This window comes from Hemitrygon akajei, chromosome 2, assembly GCF_048418815.1.
Source record: "Hemitrygon akajei chromosome 2, sHemAka1.3, whole genome shotgun sequence".
Classification (NCBI taxonomy): Eukaryota; Metazoa; Chordata; class Chondrichthyes; order Myliobatiformes; family Dasyatidae; genus Hemitrygon; species Hemitrygon akajei.
Window position 1 is genome coordinate 53,235,646 of NC_133125.1, and position 22,384 is coordinate 53,258,029.

The following is a 22,384-nucleotide window of genomic DNA, read 5'->3' on the forward strand; positions in this document are numbered from 1 at the left end:
TATGCAGAGTGGTGAGTGTGTGGAATGGGCTGCCAGCGACGGTGGTGGAGGTGGCTATGATAGGGTCTTCTAAGAGAGTCCTGATTAGGTACATGGTGCTTAGCAAAATAGAGGGCTATGGGTAACCCTAGGTAATTTCTAAGGTAAGGGTATGTTCGGCACAGCTTTGTGGGCTGAAGGGCCTGTATTGCACTGCAGGTTTTCCATCTTTCTATGATTTTAATTCTTCACCTGCACGAAGCACATACACAAACAAAAACACAGTTTTCTCTACTAGGACAGTACAACACATTAAAATTGCCCGGATTTAGCCATGCAGGGGAATTGCTTTCCCATATGATTACTCCCTGAAGGAGCAGTGATGGTGGTACTTTGGGAGGAAAGTGGCAGATTCCTTGCCCACAGGCAAAGCAGAAGTACTTCATCAGGAAATAGGAGGTAATTCTATATGCTTGACATAGTCACAGCTTCTCCTTGCCTTTCAATATTAACATAATGTTCTACCTGCAAACCCCTTCTATTCTTCACCAAATCAAAGGAGAACCCTATCATGATTTCCACTCCTGAACTCTTGAGCACCCTTAAATAGTCTCCAGAACTGGATAACCCCTCTGCACTCATTGGCCACAAAGTTCTGTTTTCTTGCATAATACGTCTCAGAGGTCAGTGGAGGGGTCTCATATTTGCAAACTAGATTAATGACATACATTAAGGGATTGACCCAAGCAGAAGTAGTTTACTTGGATTTTCAGAAAGCATTTGAAAACGTACTGTGCATGAGGCTGCTAAACAAGTTAAGAGCCCATTCAATTACAAGAAAGATACTAGCAATAGATAGAAGATTGACTGACTGGCAGGAGGCAAAGAGTGGGAATAACAAGGGCCTTTTCTGGTTATCTGCCAGTGTTATTCTACAGGGGTCAGTGTTGGGACTGCTTCTTTTCACGTTATACGTCAGTGGCTTGGATAATGGATTTGATAGCTTTATGGCCAAATTTGGAGATGATATAAAAACAGGTGGAATGGCATGCAGTGTTGAAAGAGCAGGACATTTGCAGAAAGACTTAGACAGAAAAAAAGAATGTGCAAAGAAGTGGCAGATAGAATACACTGTAGGGATTTGATGGCTCTGGGCCTGTACTCATTGGAGTTTAAAAGAATGAGCAGTTATCCCATTAAAACCTTTTGAATATTGAAAGGCATAGAGAAACAGTGGGCATAGAGTGAATGATTCCTATTAGTGAGGGAGTTTAGGACCAGAGAGCACGGCCTCACATTTTCTCCATCTGCCAAATCTTTGAACACTCATTTAACCCGTCCAAATCCTTTTAAGGAGCCTTTGCAAATTGCCTTCCCATCAACCTTTGAATTGTCACCAATTTTGGCTATAGTAAGACCATAAGACATAGGAGAGAACTAGGTCAAATGGATCATCGAGACTGCTCCACCATTTTATCATGGCTGACATTACTTTTCTTAGACCCCTTCTCCTGCCATCTTCCCATAACCTTTGATGCCTTTACGAATCGAGAACCAATCAACCTCCACTTTAAATATTCTCAAGGAATTGGCCTCCATGGTCACTTGCAGCAGTGAATTCCACAGATTCACCATCCTCTCACTAAAGGAATTCCTGCTCATCTCTGTTTTAAAGGGCGGATCATGAATTTTGGAGGATAATGAATCTTTAAAGTCACTGCTCCCTTCCACGTATCAACAACCTAAAGGCAATCTATGAGAGAAAAGATTCTATGGCAATCTGCAACTCCTCTTGAATGTTGGGATCAGAACCACTTTGGAACTGTCTGAGCATGCATGGCAACGTGCTGAGTTTGAGCTATGAGAATCTGAGCTTCTGCTGCAGCATCCAAATGTTGTTGAAATTGAAGCTGAGTTCATCATTCATCAGACACTTTTTTGACTGGAACTGTGGAACTGTAAGCTATAATTTAAGGTATAGAGAAGAAAATAAGCCTCATAAACCTAAAATATTCATAGCTTGTGATTCAAAAGACAGTAAAACTAGTTAAACTGTTGCCAGCCGCACTTAAAATCTGTTCTGCCAAGAAGGCAATCTACAGAGCCAATAACACGGATTGGTTCCCGAAATAACAGTTGCTATCCAAAGACAATAAACTGGTTGGTTAGTATTCTTCAGAATTTAGAAGAATGAGGGATGATCATACTCAAACATCCCAGGTTGTGAGGGAGACTCGAGAGAGTAAATTTTAAGATGTTTGGAGAGTCTTGAACAAGGGACCTAATTACAAGATAAGGGGTTTGTCACTTTGAACTGAAGTGTTAGAGATATCTTTTCACAGTGAATATTTACAATGTTTGCAATTTCCTACCAATGGGAGTTTACAGCCTGGTTCATTAGAAATAGTTAACATAGAGATGGATATATTTTTGAATGACCTTGGGATTGAGGGCTATGGGGATCTGGCATAGAGGAGAAGTTGAGTTGAGGCCATAGTAAATGGCAGGGATGGTCTGCGGGACAACTCGTGTTCCTATTTTATTATGCTCTTTTCAGCAGGAGTAGGACACTTGGAATGAATTTGCAACTTTGCGTTTCCTTGGTCGAGTGAGTTCAGGTTAACTGCGCATTACAATTCCCGCACCTTTATCGGCTTGAACTCTCCTCAACTATCAAATGGAGTGTGAAAGTTGAACCTAAGTGTACATCGTTTTGGCAAGTCTTCTCAGAAATTCCTTTACTTATACTCAACTGTCTGCTCTTAATTGAGGTTGACATTTACGTAGCTTACCAGTAAAATGGCATGCAGGTATATGACTAAGCATCAGGAGTAAGTTTAATAGGTAGTCAGAGACTCACTCATCCTCAGGATGGAGGCAACTAATGTGGCTATAACTCCTTTAACAAGACGTTTCTTGTACTACACTTAATAAAGCATTCAGCTCAGCCGAGCGTTGCCAATATCCAGTAAGCAATGATTCTGCATAGTGGCCAAGGCCAAGGGCAGCCGGTGGACATGTGCAGCATCGGATGGGTGCAATCGTGAAGAAAATTTCCATTGCTGATAGGGAACAGAAAGGTCTCCATAAGTGATTTCAGCTCATTCTGCCCCTTTGCTCACGTTCTTTTTCGTCATTGAACAGCTTCTGACACTTTGTCATGAGACACACATGCTGAGGGCCAGGTAGGAAGGAATACTCAGACCAGGTTACATTAGCCTCTCCTGCAGTAGGACCTCAGGATAAGTAAGCTGGCTTCAGATTTTTGACTCTGAAGGTTTAATTAATGACATATACCCTCACTAGATGTGTGCAATTCTTTAATGAAAAACACTGAAACAATTTACACTGCCAATGTGCACACAGAACAATGACTGTTTTGTTTTCTCCCTAATCCAAGAAGCATATGAAGCTTATTATAGCCTCATCTTCAACCTACCCAATGGCATTCTTTCAATCCAACCTAGGACAGGAATTAAACATTGGAGCCTTTCAAAGTTTCTGGAGCATACTACATTATCCTTCCTGATCCTTCTTATTCACCAAGCAGTCTTCACTGTCAGAGTGCCCCCAAACTTTTGTCCTTAATTCCCAATAAATCACTCCTGAAGTGGGACACCTCAAAAGAAACATTTCTTTGTTGGCTTCAGGCTACAAACTAGGGTGTCAGGGGAAAGACTACCATTGGCTTTCATAGCTAAAGAAGCTACGTTGCGCTCTGTATCAATAAAATAGAAGCCAACTAGTCTAACAACCAACAAGCTGTTCTTAAGTCCTATACATTCAACTTCAGTAGACATGTCAAGCAAGCTGCAAGATAAAGCTTATCTAAGTATGCAAAGAAGTTGCAAAGTTTATTTTGAAACTCAAAAGCTTTCAATTTCTTGCCAACTATTTGCCATTACTGGATACTAATAAAGATGAAGTGCTTTTTAAGCTTCCAAATTCTTTCACACTTATTATCTGGAAACATCCAGTCTTACTAGATGTGCAGAATTTTTGCAGACAGTATTCAAATCTCACCTCCTCATCAGAATATGGAGCTGTACCTTACCCTGGATTGCTGCCATTTTATTCTGTTTTAAAAAAACTGGAACCCAAAAGGTGCAGAATTATGCGTACAATCCTTGCCCGCAGCAGAATCAGTGATCACAAGGTTCCTTAACATGTGGGTAACGAAAGACTCCTGAGCAAAAAAAAAGTTGCATTGCATTAAGCAGCAATTGGGAAAGAACAGTGTTTACCTGCAATGAAGCCTTTCAGATTTTGGCTGCAAGTTTAGGAAAATCATGTTCACTTGTCAGAATAAGAACATCTAATTGGCATTGTACCATAAATTCTATGGTTCATATGTAGCCACTATAGCAGCATTACTTTATTTAATGGCCACAATATTCACTTAAGCTAATTTTATGAATGTGCCCACATGCTGAAATAGATTAGATTGATATATTGATATATGTATAAACATGTAATTTGCATTACAATAAATTCTATATCTTAGTCATCTTACAATCAAGTATGTCTGGGAAAGCACTTAATGACAGTTGGATGAGTTCATGACTTCTAGCTGCACTTTAGAGTATTTTGACAGAAAAGTGTTTGACAGATTTATGATTAATCGAGAAAACCACAGAGAACATACTGTACTTGCCTAAACATATTATGTCCTGTATTCAAAAACAAATATAAATCAATTATCACAGTAAGGGAGTGGGAAGTAAATGTTTAAATGTTTCTCTAGAAACAGTTCAATGCATGAGAAAATGAGAATGTGTCAATGGTTAAACAAATAGCCTTTTACATTCCTCAGAGTTACAGCATAGTTTCAAACAATATTGTAAATGGGTCATTTAGTAAATGTCATGGATGATTTCCTCCAGTATGATGGAATACTAAGATTAATGTTTTGCATCTTTATGTTATAGATCAGTCAATATTAATAGGCTGGTGCTTCAAACACAAATGGAACAAGGCAATTATTAAAGGAAACAACCGTTTCTGACAATTAATGTTGTTTTGAAGTAATATTTGATGCCTGCTCTCACAAATCCTGATTTTCAATAGGCTTATTATGACATGAAGGATTTAATTATGATCCAATGAAATTAATTGGATGGATCATAGAATCATTTTTGCCTCTTCATAAATGCTATAACATGGCAAAAATGGATAAAATCATAGTTCTGGCTAGAAGAAGGCCATTCTATCCATCCCATCTCCATGAGCTCTCAGGAGACCCAGATGTCAGTTCCATTTCTCCATTTCATTCCCAAAGTCTTACAAATGATTCTGCCTCAGACACCTATCCAAGTTGGGCAAATATTTTTTTCAATGTCTTGCTTTTTCTTGGCTCAGTTTCTGGCTTGGTAATTAATGCTGAAGTCATTTACATGTGCTGAAGAATCTATCTGAGAAGCAGAGTGTGGTGGGGTAAGCAAGCTTTTCTGATTGGAAGTCTGTGACTAGTGACGCACTGCAGGGCTCAGGTTGGAATCCCTTTTTTGTGATATATATTAAAAATTATCCACTTTGGTTGCAAGAACAGGAAAACAGATTATTATCTGAATGGTGGCTGATTAGGAAAAGGGGAGGTGCAATGAAACCTGGGTGTCATTGTACACCAGTCATTGAAGGTGGGCATGCAGGTACAGCAGGCGGTGAAAAAGGCAAATGGTATGTTGGCATTCATAGCAAAAGGATTTGAGTACAGGAGCAGGGAGGTTCTACTGCAGTTGTACAAGGCCTTGGTGAGACAGTACCTAGAGTATTGTGTGCAGTTTTGGTCCCCTGAAATGGAAGCCAAGAGGTTTGCAGAAGTTTGTGTTTAATAAATTAGAACCTAGAACAATACAGGACAGGAACATGCACTTTGCCCCACAGTGTTTGTGCTGACTGAGATGTATATTCAAACTGAATATCTGCAGCACTCAATTATCTGTATTAGACCCATGTCCGTTTATGCCTTGCCAATATGAATGGCTGTCCGTATATCTCTTAAAATTAGTATTGGATAAAACCAGGCACAAACCATCATGCAAACAGCAAAAATTTGGATTTTGCTAGCCTTTTTAATGCAAGTTAAATGATCCCATAGCACTATATAGTGTCAGGTCTGCATAGGCAGGCAACTCACAGTCTCCACCCTGCTAACAGGGATCACCTGACAATTGTTTCCAACTCATCATCTGTATCCTATTTAAACTGAGCTCTCATCCACAGCCCTTGTTCAACCTCAGCCATCAGCTCTGAGCTTGAGTTACCTTGTTGCGTTAATTATCTTCCTTGTGACACACTTGTGGCTTGTTATTTTGTAGTTTATTAGTAAGTATTGCTTACTGCTGAATTATCTGTGCTGTGACACACACACAAAATGCTGGAGGATCTCAGCAGGCCAGGCAGCATCTATGGAGAAGAGCACAGTTGACATTCTGGTCTCAGCCCTTCAGCATTTTAAGTGTATTACATTGATTTTGCTTGTTTGAAATTATCTCAACTGCTAAATTTGGGTCAAGCCTCCTCTATATTTGCTGACACAAAGGACTGTATTAGTAAGAACTGAGATGAAGTATAAAATGTTCCAATACAGTTGACTAAACACCTTGTCAAAGAGTTAAAGCAGGATTGCATTAGAAGAGTGTGGTGGAAATGGGAAGAGGAAATTCCACAGAATGACAACAAAATTCCTCTAATTCTTAGAGTATTGTGGTGCTGAAAGTATACACACTGACTAGATGTATCATGGCAATTTGAATGTGCAGCAACAGATGAAGCCCCAGAGAGTAGGGAACTCAGCCTAATACACCATAGTCACATCCTTTTCCAACATTGATAGTGTTTACATGAGACACCAACATCAATGGTCTCCACCATCCAGACCATGCCATCTTCTCTCAGTTACCATTAGGCAGGAGTTTACAGAAGCCTGAAGTCTCATACCTCTAGGTTTAGGAACAGATGCTTCCCTGCAACCATTTGGTTCTTGAAACAACTTGCACAATCCTAATCATTACCTCAGTATAGTAACATTATAACACCTTTGCACTACAATGGGCTTTGATTTTTTATAATAATTGTTTTCTCTTGTATAATGCTGTATAATTTATGTTTATACCTTTTTCTTGAAAGTTATGTCCCTAGTTGTGACATGCCTGTGTTATTGATGAAGTACAGTATGTACTTGTACATTGCACCTCTACATACATGTACTTTTGTATATGACAGTAAACTTTGACTTCGACATATCAGTGATTGGAATCAAACCTCGCACAATAGAAGATGGTTGCAGCTGTTGGATGTCAACCATTCCAGCCCCAAGGTATCATAGCAGGAGGACCCCAGGGCAGCATCTAAGCCACAACCATTTTAAACTGTTACTCTGATGACCTTTTTTCCCATCGTAAAATCAAAACTGGATATGATTACCAGTAATTATGCGGTATTCAATTCCATTCCCAACTCTGCAGCAAATTAAGTAGCTCGTGCCAACGTACGCCAAGACCTGGATGGCATTCATGCGTGGGTTGATATGAGTGGACTTGTAACATCCATGCTGGGAAAGTGGCTTTTTGATGCCCATATCTCAAAAATGAATGAAAACAGATCAAAGAAATTGTAATGACTAAAATGGAAGCCAAGAGGTTTGCTGAAGTTTGTGTTTAATAAATTAGAACCTAGAACAATACAGGACAGGAACATGCACTTTGCCCCACAGTGTTTGTGCTGACTGAGATGTATATTCAAACTGAATATCTGCAGCACTCAATTTCTAACCTGTTCATATGCCTGTCTAAATGCCTCTCAAAAGATGCTATTGGAATTGCTTTCAGTGTCTCCTCTGGCAGAATGTTTGAGGCACCTACCACTCTTAAAAGTTCCTTCATAAATCTCCTTTACATTTCCTTAGAGCTACGCTCTCCCGTATCTGACATTTCCATCCTGGTGAAAAGACCGTAACCGCATCGCCTATTTATCCTTCGCATAATTTTATATACTTCAACCAGGTTACCCCCCGCCCCCAGCCTTTGATGTTCAGCAGAAAATAATCCAAGTTTGTCCAACCTCCTCCTGACAGCTAATGCTCCCTAATCCAGGCAACGTCCTGGTGAAAAGCTTCCACATCTTCCTGTAAAGGGGCAATCAGAACTAAGCACAATAGTCCAAATAATGCCTAACTGAAGTTTTATGCAGCTGCAGCATGATTTGCTAACTTTTATGCTCAATACCCTGACCAACTGAGGTATGTATACTATATGTTTCTTTATCACTTTCCATACACACACACTGGAGAAAATCCCTCTTACATGGGCAGAGACCGTTGTACCTAACACACAATGGAGATCTGTACTTAAAATTTGCTCATAGCCTGGAGAGTTAACCCATAAAACATTTTGTAACCATTGACATAGTTCAAAAATGTTTTTGAATCAGCTTGCGTTAATCTGTAGGCATGAATTCCTGGAAGTGGATTCAATCACCTGGCTGCAAAGTTTAAATTCAAAACACAAAGCAAGAGATAAAATCCTGACAACTGTTGTATAAATGGGCATAGAGAGTAAAGTAAGTATGAAAAGATTCTAAAATCTTTTAACACAGTTACTGGCTTTTTTAAAATTCACAGATCAGTGTTAATGGTGAGGAATTCAGTGAGAGGAAAACAGTCAGTGATATTACCCAGTGATAACATCCAGCAGTGTTTTGTTATTCCACTAGATTGAAAGTTGTTGATAAATTGAACACAACTATCTTCCTTTGCGCTTGAACCAGTTTTCAGTTTGCTTGGCTTCAGTTTTGCTTGAACCCCTGGGTGACATGGACCAGATGGTACTTTGCTGTTGAGAATAACTGGTTTCTCCTATCTCTGGTGTTGAATCTAACATCTCCTACATTTAATTTATTAGATGCTGTTGAATGAAATTCAAGGATTGGCTCTTGGAACCCCTCAGTCTTATGCTAATGAGAACCCCTCATGGTAGCGTAGTGGTTAGCACAACACTTTACAGTATCAGCGACCCGGGTTCAATCCCCGTCTCTGCCTGTAAGGAGATCGTACGTTCTCCTTGTGACAGCGTGGGTTTCCTCCTGGTGCTCCAGTTTCCTCCCACATTCCAAAGACATTCCGGTTTGTAGGTTAATTGGTCATTGTAAATTGTCTTGTGATTAGGCCAGGATTAAATCAGGGGGATTAATGGGCAGCGTGGCTCGAAAGACTGGAAGGGTGTACTCCATATGTATAATAATCTCAATAATAATAAGTAAATCACACCACAGCCTCTGTATGGACTGGTGATTACATAAGCACAGACAGGTGAAAATCTGGTCCAAATACTGTCTATTCAGCCTCACCGTATTTATAATCTAAGTGGGTAGGGTATTTTGCCTGGTTTTGACCACCTGGTTAGAGAAAGGATATTAAAGCTTTGAAAAAAACCCGCTGTATTATACTAAAGATGAGTGGTTTTAGTACTGAAGGGAAATATTAGAAACGATGATATAAAAGTGTGTCCTTTCTTGCATCTATTGTTTAATCTGCACTAATGAGGAAAATGCTCCTAAGCAGTTAGGCTCTTGCTGGCATGTTAATGAAATTCATTGATAATAATATTAAGGTAAACTGGCCTGGGTCCCATACAGCACCATTTAGCATATGTCTACATGGGTGATTGAATTTCTGGACTATAAGGACTTCCAGGGTGGTTACATTTAAATTGCATTGTAACAGATTTTAAATAAACAACTATACTTATATAGGAAATAAAAAGATCAAGTTAACATACAAATCCTCATTTACAACAAATAAATATAATTCTGCTATCATCATAAGCAACTTTGCACAAAAGGATGGGAAAAAAGCGATGAACAATTTTCGACAAAATAGAATTATTATGGCTTTCAACTGTTTCGAAATGTGTACTCAGGGAGGATTCACAGCCGTAATGTATTTCAGTCAAGGTTTTAAACATTATCTTGATAAACTGGTGTTTATTTCTGTGACTCTCACATTTTTTTTCAAATTCGCCCTAACTATTCCAAGAAGGATAATATTAAGTTAATCTGAATCTGAAGTATCTAAGTCTGCTAAATCAGGAAGAAGTGACCTCAGTCTGGTTCACGGGAAAGTGCAGATATCGTCCTGAGGAGAGATTCTAAACAGGCTGATAACAATGAATATCTCTGTCTTTACCATGGAGAAAGACATGAGATAGTTGATGGGAATGTCTTGGGGATGGTCCCCATTAAAGCAGAGATACTGAATGATTTAAAATGTATAAAAGTAGATAAATCTCCAGGCTCTGATCAGGTATATCTGGGAAAATCAGGGAATTTTACAGTGAATGGTAAGGTCCTGGGGAGTGCTGTAGAACAGAGGGACGTAAGTATGCAAGTACATGGTTCCCCTGAAAGTAGTGTCGCAGGTAACCTTCGTCATTCAGGGCACTGAGTACTGAAATTGGGATGCTATGTTGCAGTTGTGCAAAACATTGGTGCGGCAGTATATGGAATATTGTGTTGTGTTTTGAACACTCTGCTATAAGAAAGATGCCAGCAAGATTGCAGAGGCATTTTATGTAGGTGTTGAGTTATGGATAGACATTCAGCAAACTGGTACTTCATTCATTTTATTGAATGAGAATGAAGGACGATCTTATGGAGATGTATAAAATGATGAGGGGAATAAATAGGATCTTTTCCTATTTTCCAATTTTCCTATTTATTTTCCTATAGGTTGGGGATCAGGAACTAGATGGTATGGGTTTGGGGTGAGAAGGGAAAGATTCAATAGGAACCTAAAAGGCAACTTTTTCACTCAGAGTTTTGTCAGTTAATGGAATAAGCTGCCAGAGGAAGTGGTTGAGGCATGTACATTAACAACACTTAAAAGGCAATTAGTCAAGTACTTGGACAGGAAAGGGTTAGAAGGATATGGGACAAACTTGGGCAAATGGGACTAGCTTCAATAGGAATCTTTCAAATCTCTTACTATCTTTCCTTTCAGTTAGTCCTGACGAAGGGTCTCGGCCCGAAACGTCGACAGTGCTTCTCCTTATAGATGCTGCCTGGCCTGCTGTGTTCCACCAGCATTTTGTGTGTGTTGCTTGAATTTCCAGCATCTGCAGATTTCCTCGTGTTTGCTCAATAGGAATCTTGTTCGGCATGGACCATTTGGGCCAAAGGGCCTGTTTTGCTGTATGAGTCTATAACTCTGAGGAGTCAGGTGTTTGCCATGTGAAGGGCCCCACAGTTCCACAAGTAAACATGAATAAAGATGTTATCTGTATGTATTTTATTTCATTTTAGAGATACAGCATGGTAACAGGCCCTCTGGCCCTAAGACCAATTATGCCTATGTGACAAGTTAACCGACAAACCCATCTACACATCTTTGGAAGTGGGAGGAAACCCACATGGTCATGGGATGAACGTATGAGCCCCTCACAGACAGTGGCAGGATTTGAATCCAGGTTGCTAGCACGGTAATATCATTGTGCTGGCCACTACCCTACCGTATCAGAAAACCTACTGGTTGTACAATACATTATAATATCCCTGTATAACCAGATCCTTGATACTCAACACATGCAAGGCACATGGCAATGCCATATTCAGCTGTTTTGATTTTGGCTCATCAGAAGATTTCACCATTAGTTATTAAATTGTTCAAAATTCACTTGATGTGTCAAAGTGTAGTCAATTTTCCATCAATGAAGTTTTAATTTCTCATCTGTTTGCCTGGTGCAGGTTTGCCTGCTCCATAGCACTATACAAGTGTGTTGGAGGCAAATGAATGATTTTGGGAAGCAGAGTGCAATACATTGGCTTTACTATTCAGTAAACTGAGCACTCCCGACTGAGGATACACTTCTAGTCAACTCAATACATCTACAAACCTACTAAATATCTTCAGCAGGAGAACAACAGATGATCAAATTCAAAATGCTACATCAAATTCTGCATTGCATTGCTGAATTGCTGGATCAGATACCCTGAATTCTTTGGACGTATTACCCATAGCCATTTATTTCTACAGTATCTTCACATCTTTAATTGAACTTCTCCCTCAGTTCTACTATATCAATTATCTGTTGAAAATCTAGGAATATGCATGTTCTTGTTCTGCCGTCTTTGAACTGGTTGTTACATCCAAGAAACACAATTAGACTAGTCAAACACGACTTGCCGTCCACAAAACCATGCAGACTCTACACAAGCAGACTGGGGAAGAATTCACTGTCATTTACAGACTTTACAAATAACTTTATACTTACTGCAGGCAGTGTTTGCAGCAGCAACTTTGGAGATCACCAGGGAGAATCCTATGCAGTGGGAGGAGATCCAGCCACAAAGCCTGCCCCCAAAAAACCCAAAAGTCTTTGGCAGGAGGCTAAGCCATTTCCACGCAATCAGCTGCAAATGACAAAAATAGTCAGATTCTAAAATACTTAAAATATAAAAATACAAGTAAATCCCAAAGTAATTAAGTTAAAGATTAAAATAAAATCAAGAAGGTCATAAATTATCTGTATTGAACATAAACATAAGAACATAAGAGATAGGAGCAGGAGTAGGCCAATCGGCCCCTCAAGCCTGCTCCGCCATTCAACAAGATAATGGCTGATCCAATCTTAACTCTAGTTTTCACCGAATCCCACAAGGCAACAGTGCCAACCAACAGGGCACCATGCTGCCCATTTTATTTTATTATTCATCCCGCCCAAACCCATGTGATCACCCGGGGGGAAAAAATCGAGTTGCCAATTGAGGAGAAAAAATCTGGAAAATTCCTCTCCGACCCATCCAGGCTATCGAAAACTGGTCCAGGAGATCACATGGCTGATCTAAACCTAGCCTCATGTCCACTTACCTGCTCGCTCACCGTATCCCCTAATGCCATTTTTATCCAGATTCTTTGGAGAACTTAACAATGCTGGTTTTACATTTAGAAGCAATTTAAAAATCTATTTTTGCTACTTAAGTTATTTAGTCACGCACTTGAGATTCTTACTGTTGCTCCCTTCCCTCTATACCAAGAGGTAAGTACAAGTTTCATCTTTCAGATTCTCCGGTGGGCATTTCATTCAGGTTGCTATGATGAAGACAACTGCACTGCTCAATAGAGCACTATATGAGGTCATTCTTACCCTTGGCCATTAGGCTCCATAATGAGTCAACCTGTAGCTGGGGAAGTGATTACCCTCTCCGTTAGATAGTTAAAAGTAACTTATTTTTATTCTTTCTTACTTCTCTTCTAATGTTTATACATCTGTGCACTTGTATTGCTACTGTGACACTGTAATTTCCTTTGGGATCAATAAATTATCTATCTAAAAATATATCTATCTATCAACTCCCATTCTAAGCTGAGGAAGTTGAACATTGGAGTGAAAACTGTTAAAAGCAGCTTCCAGATGTTTTTGTCATACATGTGCAAATGCAGAAGTTGTTGTCACATATACACAGCAACATCTACTAACATATTCCCCATATTTCTCTGAAAATTCTGTGCCATTATGGTTTTTGTTGTCCTTTTACCAATTAATGAATTTTACCATTGTTGTGATTAAGTTTCACCTGCAGTTGAATTAATATCCATTCTAGCTCTTTCACAATCTTGAAAAGCTCCATCAGCTTCCTCCCTGAAAAATAATGTCAGCCCTCTTTTTCATCTTCCCTGCTGCCTATAACCTCTTGGATCAAGAATTGTTGCTTTAGATCTTTTTAATCAGCTACCCCAGGACTCTGTAGCCATAGCATAAATTTGAGACTAGAGCAACTCACAAACTATGTTAAGTTGCTGGACTACAATCTAGGGGCCTGTCCTACTGATCTAGTATAAAATCCAAAATGACCACCAGATAATTGAATTCTGGGTAATTAGTACAGCTGAAGTGAAATAAAAACCAGTTATTATCACTGATAACTTCACTCACCTCAACACTGAACTGATTCTACAATCGATGGACCCACTTTCAAGGACCTGTAACTCATGTTCTGGTATTATTGATCTATTTATCTACTTATTTATTCATCTATATATTTATTTATGTTTGTTAGCTTAACTAATTTGCACAGTTTGTCTTCCTTTGCACAGTGGTTGTTTGTCAGTCTTTGTTTTAGTGTAGTTTTTCATTGATTCGATTGTATTTCTCTGTTCTACTGTGAATGCCTGCAAGGAAATGAATCTCAAAGTAGTATTTTGTGACATATACATACCTTGAACTTTTGATTTAAAAACTACTGCATCATTTAAAAACCCAGCTTGTTCACTGAGAAGAAAAGCTGTGGCCCTAACTTGGCCTGAGCATATGTGAATCTAGACTTAGTGACTCTAGACTTCTCCCCATTACCAATATTGCTACCCTCCTTTTTTTTTAGCAGCATAGAGGCATTCATGAAGAGTGTATGGACTGACTGAGCTTTCAGGTTTTTGATATAATTACTGTGTATAGTTACTCATAAATTTTGGGCTGTGAAAGAGAATTTTTGGGACTTGTTTTTACTGGCTGCCACAGTTGGCTCTCTGCTGTGACTCAAGCAATCAATTCCAAGGCAGACCCAGTGGCTGCTCATCATGCTGACAAATTTAGCTTTCAAACAGATGTTATATCCTATTTACAGATGTAGGGTGCCTAACATCTGTTCTAGACAGCTGGTTCAAACACCTAAAAAGTAATACTATTTCAATAATCCTTTGGTAAATACTTAGTGCCAGTACATACTGTACATAGGACACACTATACATAATCCATGTCTACAGCAAGGATTACTGTCATATATTATTGACAGGGAAAGAATTACTGCAGAAATAAAGAGAAAATTGTGAAAACTCTACCACAATCTGCAGAGAGGATAAGCAAATTCATATTTCAACCATTGCTGAAGATAAAATTATATTAAAACTACATACAGAGAAAGGTTAGCATCACCTTTACATTTTTAATTTACTAGAGTTTATTAAGCTTCTAAAATGCTGTTAACATTATGAGAGAGGAAGAAACCTGAAACAGTTTCAAGTATGAGAGGAACTGAAGGGATGGAAGGTAAGAAGAACTGGCTGACTGCTCACTTCACCAGCTGATTGTTGTTCAGGTAGTAGGCCCTCTGCTCAAGCATTAACCAAGCTCCCTCGCAAGAGCATTGACTGCATACCTAAGGACCCCCTGTTTAATAGTTCAGAAAGACATTCACAATCACAGGATGTCTCGAAGTACTGCACAGTCAATAAAACACTTGTAAAATCTAAACAGCTCTGTAATTTAAGACATTTGGCAGCCACTTTACAAACACCAAGCATTCACAAACAGCAACGTAACATTAGATGCAACATTTGTTTTAGTTATGATGATTAAAGGACAAATATTGACAAGGACACCAAGAATAGTCCCCCTGCTTTTCTTATCTGTATTGTCAGTAGATTTTTGATATGTAAATAAAGATAAAAAAGGGCTTGACAAAGTCATAAATTCAGTGTCACACAGCTCAGAGATAGGCCACATACGGTCCATTATGTCAATGCTGGCAATCTTGTCCATCTTAAGTAAATCCTATCTGCCAAAGTTAGGCCTTTATCCTTCAAGTGTGTGCCCAAATATGTTTTAATGTAGTGATTGTACCTAATTCAAACACCTCATCTGACAGATGTCTAAGTATCAAAAACTTATGTGCAAATAAAAACCTTAAATCTCTTTTAAAGCTCCTTCCTCTCATCTTAAACCAATGTTGTTGTTTCACTACAGCTACCATGGGAAATATTCTAATTACCCTATCTAACCCCTTATAATGTTACTTTTTTTTTCAGGTCACCATTCAGCTTCCTTTGCTACTGGAAAAATGAATGAAAAGTATCTAATCTGTCTCCATAACTGAAGTCTTGCAATCCAGGTAAAACATCCTGATGAATCTCCTCTGCACCGCCTCCAACAGAACTACATCCTTGCTATAGTATGCCCACCAGAACTTCAAGCCATACTCCACCTGCGGTATAATCAGTATTTCTCTGCCCAAAATGGACCATCTCACACTTGTCAGAATTAAATTCTATTTAGCAAATGCCTTGCCCAACTTCCTGTCTGATCTAAATGGTCCTGATGTAACCTTAGTCGACCTGCCCCACCATCCGCAATCCCAACAAATTTTGTGTCATCCTCAAGCTAACTATTTATGCCTCCTGATCACTTAAGTGGTGAAGAAGATCCGGCTGTACGGGAAGGTGTTGAGGACAGGAGGGGTCCCTCCGCTGTGAGGGGAGGGAAAAGGGAAATATCATAAGCATAGGAAGCAACAAAAAGCTGAGTCACAAACGAGAGAAAATCTGCAGATGCTGGAAATCCGAGCAACACACACAGAATGATGGAGGAACTCAGCAGGCCAGGCGGCATCTGTGGGAAAAAGTAAAGTTGAGTTTCAGGCCGAGACCCTTACTGAGGACTGCATTCTCATGCCTAATGGCTCAGTTTTAGTTATTTATCCATTAATGTTCCACTTAACACCAATGTATTTAACACTAATTTATTTGACATAATGTGTCTTTAACTTTAACTAAACCTGGATTTTTTGGCTTAGAATACATAAACATGCGGATTAGGAGCTGCAGGCTCCACTACGTCTCAGGTCTAAACATTATTCACTTCAATGTAACTACAATTCTAAGTCCAACCTGCTCCTGGGAATCTTCTATCCCATTTTTTTTATCATGGATATATTCAACCAGAAAAAAGACTCTACTTCCATTGCCTTTTTACCAAAAGAGTTTGAAAGTCTCAAGATGTGTCTTAAGTGAGCACACTCACTTTTACAAACAATGGAATCTTTCTAGATTGTTTTACAAGAGGAAGCATTTATATTTTGTAACTTCAAAACATTAAACTAATTCAAAGGAAAACAAGAGAGCCGAGGGACGTGAGCCTAAGTTTGTTCTTTACTTTAAGCGAGGCATGCACATCGTGTGGTAGCATCACATTTGAAATTCATCTATTTTTACATATAACCGTAATTAGTTATATAAAAACAAAGAATGCTTAATCAAACAATATATTTATAAGATTATTCAAATATTACTGAAATATTAAATTCACTACACTCCTCCCTGTTCACGTAGCTGTAAATTCCATCTCAATATAGAAAGTATCTCAGCTAAATATACAGTATACTATATAATATAACTATTATGTAGACGTTCACAGCTGAGCTCATTTTAAATTGTCCCAGTCAGGCCTAAAAGATTTACTCGCTGTGGAGGATTTGTTACTTTTATAGAATAACATCTTTCCTGACAAGTGCGATCTCTTTCCTTGGCAGGTGAAACTCGTGGCTGTGAAAGCACCTCAAGTTCTGAGGCCTCCTCCGAGATGGTTGTAGGAGTTGACTCTGAGACTGCAGGGGGTGGTTCTAACAACTCTGGACACCATTCTTCTCCTTTTTCTTGGTGTTTCTCTCTCTTTATTGCACACTTTTTCTTTCTTGCGTTCCTTCTCTCACACCTTTCATATTCTCACTTACATTCTTTCTGTCTCTCTCTTCTCTCCTTTTCAACTTGCCTTTCTTCTTTGTGGGATGTGCATCTTGTGCAGGAACATTTAGTTCACTGGAGTATTCTCTTATGAATCCTTCCATTGCTTCCTTTATGATCTGATCTCTTCTCTTGGTTTCTTCATCCATATCATCTAACGAATCCTCTGTTTCCATATTTCCGCTGACACCTTGACCTTCCTTCCAGCTTAAAAGTAAGCTGCCTTTCACAAATAACTGCCAGATTAACATATCAAAAACTTTTGCAGATTTGTTGCCGACAAAAACTGTTGGAGTTGGACCACCGCTTTTGTCACTTTCATGATTTCTCTGAGCCTTACTTGGTCTAATATGCTTTCCAACCAGAGGCACAGAGGTTGGCACCAACCCTTTTTGCCATCTGTTGGGCAATGGTTCATGGTGTGCAGCATGGAGATAGTCGTAGCATCATGCAGTACCTTTCTTAATTCACTTTCAGCTGTTTCTGTTGCAGGGGGTGTAACATGCAAACTGTGGATGGACCTCCAATCAATTTACCGTTGTCTCAGCCAATCATGCACCACATTGCCAACCCTCCTGTTTTAACCACATACAACCTCAATATGGCTTGTTGGTTGTTGTACTTCACCGTTACAAATTTCATAAATGGAGTTCTCTTTTCTCCAGTGTAAGTTCTTACTTGGATATCTGCAGGCTTCAGTTTAGTATCTTTGAAATGCTGATCAAATTCATTGTGTGGAATGACTGAAACAGCTGAGCCAGTGTCCAATTCCATTTTAATTAATTTGCCGTTTACTTCTGGTGTAAGCCATACTGCTTGTCTCAAATTCAAATTAAATCAAGTTCATGTTTAATTATCATTCAGCCATACATGAACACACACTGAATGAAACAGCATTCCTCTAGGGCCAAGGTGCAAAACACACAGAGCACATTCAAGCTAGTGAGCGCAAATACAGTCACAAAAAGAAATATTTAAAATCCCTAAGTGACATGTCCCACAAATTAATGGTGCGGGAACCCAAACATACATGCAGTCCAGCATGTCATTCCACTGATCAGATACTGGGGGGGAGCACTGATGGCAGAGGCCAGCCTCCAACCGAGCATGGATGCCACGCTACACCACTTCTGGTGTTTCCATTCCTGGCTTGCAGCAGCAGGCAAGCCTGCAGCTTGAGGCCTAGTCCCTGATACAACTGAGGCCACACAGCTCCCCTGCCATCTGTCACCCCACCACAGAAGGAAAACAGGCCTGTAGCATCTTACGTTATCAAGGTCGAACAGGGTCTTGTGATCACACAAAAAAAATCGAAGACAATCACCCACAGATACATTGCACACTGCCTTCATGCACCAACTCTATGGCCTTCCTGTAGCAGGCAGCAACATGGTCTGCACCAAATTCATCTCCTTCACCAGTGAAAGCTCACTGATGGGGTAGATCCGCAGTTCCCAAAGTTCTTGGAGTCCAGCATTGTCCTGCGATCATAAAAAGAATAATTTAAAACAGAAAAAAACACCTTGGGTTGGGTCGGCCTGTGAGAGGCCACTGTGTCTGAATATGCTGCCATCTTACTGGAGAACTGTTAATTTTCAAATTGTACATCTCAAGTCTAGCCAGTCCTGTGTCACTCTCACCATTATCAGAATTTTCATCAACAGCATGCAGAAAAGAGAGGCTCGCTCCATTATTGGAGTCAAACTGGACAATTGGAGGCTGTGGTAGAACAAAGGACCCTATGGACAATCCTGGCCATTCTAGACAGTGTTTCTCACCCTCTGCATGCCACCTTGGCTAAACAGAGGAGCACTTTTAGTAATAGATTAAGACAACTGTGCTGCTCCAAAGAGCGCTATATGAGGCCATTCTTACTTTTGGCCATTAGGCTCTTTCGGGGAAGTGATGACCCCCTCCTGTTAAACTGTTTGAGGTAACTTAATTTTTATTCTTTCTTACATCTCTTCTAATATTTGTATATCTGTGCACTTGTAATACTATTGTGACACTAATTTCCTTCGGGATCATTGTAGTATCTATTTATCTATCTATTAGAGCTCCTTTTGAAACTGCAACTTGACATTTTATCTTTACCTCTTCTTTGTATAGTCAATTTAGTTTTCTCTGCCCGACATGCTCTTTGTAAGTGCCCTTCTTTGTTGCATTTTTTGCAAGTTTCACCTTTAAACCTGCATTGGTGTGATGTATGTAACCCCCTACCACAATGGTAATAAGATTTGTTCAGCCAGACCCGTTTCTGTTTAGATGTTGCAATTTTTTTCACTCTCAGTTTCATTCCTGACTGCAACACAATTGTGCCTCTGTCTGCTGTTTCCACTGATACAGAAATTTCAACTGCTCTTTTAAATGTAAGCTGTGCTGTTTTTGAATACTTTCTTGATAGACTCCACAAACTAAACGATCTATCAGTGCATCATTAAGCCCACTATTGTACTGACAATTCTCAGACAACTTCTTCAATTCAGCCATGTACTGTGAAATGGATTCCACTTCCCTTTGATTCCACTTATGAAACTTAAAGCGTTCTGTAATCAGTAATGGTTTCACTTCTAAATGTTCCTGCATTTCTTTCATGATATCAGCAAAGCTAATTTCAAGTGGTTTGGTTGGAGCAGTTAAACTTTGAAGCAAACTGTATGCCTTTAAACCCAATGCACTCAGCAGAATTGATACTTATGTCTCAATGGCCATTCCATTTTCTTTAAAATACTGCTCAATTTGCTCAGAATATAAAATCCATTTATCTGTTGTGTAATCAAATGAGTTTATCTTTCCAAGGTAGCCAGCAATTTCTACTCTTTTCTTAATAATTATCATCACGCGGTACTCACTGTTTATGAATCCATGATTCTTCCATTTTCTGTCTTTTTAAAAATTTTGATTGTTGTCTTTCCTTCCATGCTGTTTATAGGCAGGAGTGGTGAAAAGTTGAGGCCACAGCACCTATCACTGTGGCATATTACTTACAGCATTCTGTTAGTAAAGGAAGTCCTTTCTATGCCTGCTCTCTGCAGCTTATTAGCCACTCAGTCTTCCATCTTTGCCAAATTGTTACTTCCAACACCATGATTTTTTTTATTTTTGACAATGACATTTGATGAAGCAGCTAATCAAATGCAGATACTTACTAGAAATCCAAATATAGTACATTCACTGGTTCCCATTTTAACAGAAACATATGTTACTTCTTCAAAAGAGATTGTCTGCAACAGCTGATGATTGGTTCTGAAGCTAATTATTGGACATTTTCGTTACAAGTTGATATACTTCACAAAGAAATCAGCAGGTGAGATCTGCCAAGCATAAAATTGTCTAATTCAGTGTTTTTGGCCAACACACTCCCCAAAGACAAGCCTTGTTTCTGTAATTTCTCAATATTTGCAACCTTCATAATTTTGGATGCATCGTGAGTGCAGATTGCAATTAATATCCATGACACATTTGCTTTGGTAATAACTCTACACAGAGATTTTCTCTAACAGATGTGAATTATTATTTCTCTGGCTCATTCTCTTGTAAGGATTTATTCAATGCTAGCGAATCAAATATTTTCCGGTTTCTGTAGAGATCATTCTGGGAATCTCCTAGTTCACACTTTATGTTGTCCTGAAAAACCCACAGAGAAGCTTGGCAGTATGACCAATGTAATAGGAATCCAAACTTTCTTAGTCCAATTTAATGCCAGCATTGCTGTAAGAATGTTCTTCAACATTACTGTAACAGAACAAAGTTCACATTAACGCACTATATAAAACCATCACGGGGCTAAAATAGAAATAATACCCTGATATGATATCAGAAGGTTATAGCAAAAACTCAGGAGGACTTTGCAAAGCTGACACCATACTACTGTTGCAGCTGGAAGGCCTGAGCTTGTTTCATGACGTTGTATCCACATTCTAAACTTTTTTTCTTGTGCTGTAACAACATGACCTACGTCAGAAAAGGTGTACAATAAGAAAGTTGAGCAGAAACAGCAGGTGAAACAGACAAGATGAACACAGGACAGTTCCTATATGAGGCAAAATGATTATCTGTTTTTGTAAGGCTGATTGAGAGCAAATGTTAACTTGATAAAGAGATAACTTCTGACAGGAGACCAGAATAGCACCATGCTCTTCTTCAATAAACTGCTAAAGCGTCTTTAATGTACACCCACAAGACAAGGCATGGATTTAGTTTAAGGTTCTTCTGAAGGATGGTATCCCTGACAACACTGGAACTCCCTTGGTGCAGCACTGATTTAATAATTAGATTTTCACATTCAATTTTGGTGGAAGGGTCCTAAACCCAAACCTTCTGGTTCAGTTATACCCTTCTACCAGTTCAGCTACAGCTGAGTCTTTAACTGTAGCTCACTCTCAGTGTGAATGATCCATGAACCTATTATTTTTTGCACTACTTATTTTGTAATTTATGATCGTTTTATGTCTTCGCACTACACTGCTTCCATAAAAAAATAAATTTCAAGTTGTATAAGATGATCATAATAAACTTGATTCTGATTCTTTAATTCAGATTGCTGAGATTACCTGACATAGCTCTTGTATCAGGCTTTGTATTTTGCTAGCAAGCCACAAGATGGAGCACAATCAAATTAATTATGGTTTTTGATTTCAAATATTTCTAACTTTAATTTAATGTAATGAGTTTGGTGTAGTAACCCTTTTGTTAACTGGGGAAAAGTTTGTAGCAAACAAGACAAGTAAGTTTCTTGAATACTCCTTCAATTCTTTTGAGATAAGGTAAACTACATGGAGTTTTATTTAAAACAAATTATTGTCATCTTGCTTTTCTCCCATGTGAAACAGATGACGGGTAGAAAGTCACAAAGTATTGTTAAAATATCTCCATCTAGTCAGCAGCACAAAAGCCTCA